Source organism: Pteropus vampyrus, unplaced genomic scaffold, assembly GCF_000151845.1.
Source record: "Pteropus vampyrus isolate Shadow unplaced genomic scaffold, Pvam_2.0 Scaffold119, whole genome shotgun sequence".
Classification (NCBI taxonomy): Eukaryota; Metazoa; Chordata; class Mammalia; order Chiroptera; family Pteropodidae; genus Pteropus; species Pteropus vampyrus.
Genome location: NW_011888900.1, coordinates 1,328,357 through 1,333,659, shown reverse-complemented (window position 1 = coordinate 1,333,659; position 5,303 = coordinate 1,328,357). Strand labels below are relative to the sequence as shown.

Sequence of the window (5,303 nt, the reverse complement as noted above, 5' to 3'; positions counted from 1 at the left end):
TTGGCGCCCCTGGCGGCCTCGGGGAGCGTGGGAACCTCGCGTGCGGTCGCCGTCGTGTGAGGGCGGGGCGGCGTGTGTGGCTCGGGGGCGTTTCCAGGAAGTTAAATACCCGCTAAACTTGAAACTTGAGGTGGACGCTTTCTGACCACGCAGCTTGGGTTTGGATTCTGCCAGATCTTTCTCTCGCTGTGCCGCTCACGTGCTGTGAGCGACTGAATTCCTGGAGAGGTGGGCGTGAGCAGTGGTTAGGGTAGTATAGAAAGCTCTACTAACGCATTTTTCCAACTAGAGGAATCCCTTTTAAAAACTTATCTCGAAACCTGAAAAAATGGTTAATCGTGGGATATATTTTTCTCATTTGTTCCTCTATGTTTTCTTTTTGAGATAAGTCAAATACCATAAAATATTTATGTTGCTATCTATTTTCTACACAAAAAAATAATTTATAAAAGCGATATAGTTTTATATGATGGTTTCTGCAACAATGATTACATCTAATTTAGATGAAAAATTTATAGGAAATAAAATACCAAAAGGATTAGATTGTTAGCTATTGAATGTGTGTTATGAGAACAGAAATGAATTGTGATGTCAGCCTTGTTCACCTTAGGTACAAAATTCCAGCAGGCATAAATCTCATAAACATTGCTATGAGATTTGACTAGACTAGAAAATTACTAGAAAGACTAGAAAATTAGATTATAATCTGATCGAGAGTAAACCCTAGGTTCCATCCCTTTTATGCATACAGCATAGTATCCAATGCAAACCTTCAGATTCAAATATATTTTTTATTTGAGCATCTAGTTTATTCTAAGAGCTTAACATGCATAAATATTTAATCCTCATAAAAGTTCTCAAAGTAGGAACTATAGATGAGAATCCAGGGGCTCAGAGATTTTTAGATTAATAACTAAAAATGATAGAGTTGCTATTTGAAACAAAGTCTCAGACTCCAGAGCTGGTGTTCTTTCTGGGACACTGCATTGCCTCTCAGGTTTTCTTCCTGCTCTAGGATTATCTCCCTCCATTTTACCTGTCTTTTTCAGTGATCCTATTTTGGCGAATGATACAAATGTAAACCAGTCACATTCCCCGGGAGTTAGGCTAGTAACTTACCAACTTAATATTTTCCATATCCAGCTGGTTGCCACATCTAGCTGCTTCTGTCACCTAAATATCTCTTGCATCTGTCTGCATTTCTCCATCTCTTATCCTCAGGTCAGGTTCTCGTCTTTTCTTGCTTGGGTAATTGAAATAACCTAATTGGGCTCCTAGCCTCTAGTTTCACTTTCCTCCAAGCCATCCTGCACATCAATGGACAGATCGGTGTTTTGAAAATACAAATCAAAACAGATTACTTAAAACATTAATACTTCTCTCTGGAATACAGAATAAAATCATAGCTATGTGCTATGTACAAGTACTTCCTTCAGCTGTTTTCCCCAACTTCTCTCCTGTTAGTCCCGCCCTCCCCTAACTATGCGCATGAGTGACAGCTCCCTGCAGAACTTGCCTTGCTGTTTTCATCCCCTGTACCTTTGGTAAAATAATCTTTATTATGTTAGATTGAATATTATTAGCAAAAACTTCTACGTTGCATTTTCTTTTAAAAAGGATTTTCTTTTTTTTTTAAGCGCTTACAGCACCTGGTCTTCCTAGGTGGTCTCCCATCCAAGTACTACCCAGGCCCGACCCTGCTTAGCTTCCGAGATCAGAGGAGATTGGGCACATTCAGGGTGGCATGGCCATAGATGGGGATTTCTTTTTTAAAAAGCAATTTTAGTTTCCATAGCATGTTGTGTGTGTGTGTGTGTGTGTGTGTGTGTGTGTGTGTGTAGCATTTTCATCACAGCTTAAATTAGCATGTGGAGGATAACAAAAACCACTCTAGACCTGGATCTGTGCTTTCTAATAGTGTAACCACTAAGCCACTCGTGGCTATTGAGCTCTTGCTATGTGCTACTGTGATAGAGTAACTGAATGTCTACTTTTAGTGCTTAATTTTAATAAGCTTAAATTTAAGACTGATACTCGATTCAGTTACTGGAAAACTTAAGCATAGCTGAAAAATTTCTGATGAAATTTTAGAGTGTGAAATATTATATACTGTAAATGTAAAATATACATTGGATTTTGAAGACAGTGTAAAAAAGTAAAATTTCTCAATATGTTATGTTGATTACGTTGCAATTATAATATTGTATTAAAATTAATTTCACCTATTTTTTAATGTGACTAGTAGAACATTTAAAATTAAATATATGGAATGCCTTATATTTCCATTACATACCACTAATCTAGCCAATCTTAAAATGCTCAAAAAATCCAAAATATTTAAAGTTTTTGTACAGAAAACAGGCTAAATTTACATATGCTAAAAACTTGTGTTTAGTCAGTTCATATTACAATGCAGAATATTTTTAAATAATGAAAAATTTGTGTTTTTCCTGCTTATTTTTCTCCAGTAGTGATGAATTTCCTTGAGATTAGAATGTTCTATATTAAATGTGACTGTTTTTCCAAAACCTTTCAAATGAAACACGTATTAAACATATATATACTTTGTATGAAATGCATACACATCCTCACCAAAAGGCATGTATGAGGATATTTATAGCAGATTCGTTTGTAATTGTGAAAAACGAAACAACTCAAATGTCTAATAGTAAAATAGATAAGCTGTGCCGTACCTCTACAGCAGAATACTATACAGCAATGAGAGAGAATGAACTTCTGGACAGGAAATACGCAGATGCGGAGCAAAAGAAGTGAGCAAACAAAGGAAGATACCGTGTGTCACAAGCTCAAAAACAGGCAAATTAAGCAAGAGTATTAAAAGTTAAGGGTATGGGTAATGTTTTATTTTTCGATCTGAGCATTAGTTACACATCTTTGAAAATGCATTGAGCTCCGCCCTTAATTTGTGTATTATCCTGTGTATTGATTCTACCAAAACTTTAAAAGTAAGAATAAAGCTATATCTTTCATTTTTTTTTATTTTATGTTATTTTAACAGCATAGTCATCATACAGCGTTAAGCACTGCTTTTCCAATTGTACTAAGCATCGATTACCTGAAGAACTTGACAAAACGCAATTTCTGACCACTCCTTACAGAATCTGAGCTGGTAGGTCTGGTTTGTGTTTCTCACACGTTTCCAAGCGATGCTGTTGCTTCTGGCCTGCAGATCTCTTTCAGTACTGTTGAGGGAAGATAAATTCAGGAAATACTATTCATTTTTAGATTGCTGTGGATAAAATACATGAGCTAAAAAAAATAGTTATTTCTTAATGTTTTATAATGGTTTTATTGTTCATTTTAAATGACAATATGTATTTTTAAATGTCTTAGTACCAATTTCTGATATGCTCAATATTGTTAGTATTAAAAAAAAAAGATCTCCGAAGTCCTCAATATATTTTTAAGAATGTACAGAGGTCTTGAAACAAAAAGTTCGAAGACAAAGTGAATATTTATAGAACTCTGTATTCAATAAACAGGAATGCATACTCTTCTCTAGTACACATAGAAAAGGCAAAAGAAAATCAGGTACCTAGCATATCGTAAAGTAAGTCTCAACAGATTGAAAAAAATGTAGTATTATCAATATATTCTCTAATCACAACTCAATTAGGTTATAAATCTATAACAGAAGATAAACATATGACCCAAATCAGGAAATATAAAAAAAAATTATAGATACCATCTTTGTAAAAAATAAAAGTAAATTGAAACTAAAATATACATAGAACTAAATAAAAAATATGCCTATTACAGTTGTAGGATGCAGCAAAATCTCTTCATTTAGAAATTTATACACATAAATGTTTTTATTTTAGAATAAAAAAATGAATATTAGAGTTTAGTAAACTAAACTCTATCCTGAAGAAGAGAAATAACAACAGAAGAAAGGAAGGCATGAAAGATAAATGAGGCCATTCATTTTGTTTTATTTTATTTTGCCAGAAACTGTTTCATGCACTGAAAATGCAGCATTGAACAAAATGGACCCTAGCACAGCTCACTTCCTAGTGGATTATAAGAGTTATCACTGATACAGCATATGTATAGTTAGGCCGTGCTCTAAATGCTTTACATAGATTAACTCATTTAGAGAGAGAATGAAACAAGATACAATAGAGAGATTCAAAGACATCCCTCAGTGTGTGTTTTCAACCAACTGGTAAAATGGACAAATCTTGTTACAGTGAATTCAGGAATGGAATGAGAACATGGACAGAGAATGAAGAAGTGAGAAAGCATCTGAAGCGTCCAAGAATCAGGGCCCCTTCCAAGAGGCAGGCTGAACCCTTCAGGCCCAGAGAAGGTACAGTTCCAGAGGAGCGGAAGCCGACGTGACGTTGGACCAGTTCAAGTAAGACAGCTCCTGCACCTACCCTGTTCTCCCCCTGTACATACCTGGAAAAGTAAAGCCCCAGTTAGCTACCTGGGGAAGGCAAAAAAGAGATGGTAAATCAAGACACCCTTTCTTACTTCAAGTTTCCAGCCTAAAACAGTCTCGAGGAGGCAAAAGAGAAATTTTCGATGGTAAATCTCGTTCAGAATTTTGATTAATAGTAGGACTGGATATTTCCATTATTAGACTGTGTTTGCAACTTAAAGTTAGTTAGAACTATCATTCAAGTGGGATTGTTAGAATTTTCATACAGTGCTGGGGGAAAAATCCCACTCTGAAAAATGTTTAACATGATGGGAGGATGATGAGTTATATTTTAATAATGTTGACATAAGTGGTATTCAACATTATTTACATTAATAATATTAAGACCAAAAGAAAGACTTAAATGTAGACAACAGAGGTTAAAATGATAAATAACATCACCCATATATGAAAAATTAAACAAAATCAAAAAGTTATAAAAAATATAACTTACTAAGATTGGTTCAGGAACTAGAAAGACAATAATTGGATAGCCATTAAAGAAGCTGAATCATGCCTAGGGCAATACAAAATTACCCTAATTAAGGACATGTTAGATGTAGGTGTGTCGAATCAGAAGTTTGAAATTGTCTCATAGAGAAAATGTGTTGCTATCCAACTTTTATGGAAAAAAAATTTATTACAAACTCTTCCAGAAAATAGAAAAATAGGAAGCACCCCTAGTTTATTCTACAAGGTTAGTATAAACTTTGTAAGAAATTGCACGTGTGACAAAGGAATCATACAAGTCCATTCATTCATGAGCAAAAGTAGAAAATTCCAAATAAAATGTTAACAGACCAGATACAGCAGTGCACCCCCCCCCCCGCAAAAAAAAGATGCAATTGCATTTTTTTTT

The 5,303-nt window shown here is 34.8% G+C and overlaps 1 long non-coding RNA gene and 1 pseudogene across 1 annotated transcript; one reads left to right on the top strand and one right to left on the bottom strand.

Moving 5' to 3' along the window:
* The first annotated feature begins 102 nt into the window (after positions 1-102).
* LOC111743698 lies at positions 103-4,535 on the top strand. The gene is made up of 3 exons (XR_002781840.1): positions 103-228; positions 3,020-3,130; positions 4,212-4,535. It is a non-coding gene; the product is annotated as an uncharacterized LOC111743698 (long non-coding RNA).
* On the bottom strand, positions 1,638-1,756 carry LOC111743705 (annotated as a pseudogene).
* Positions 4,536-5,303: the final 768 nt, after the last annotated feature.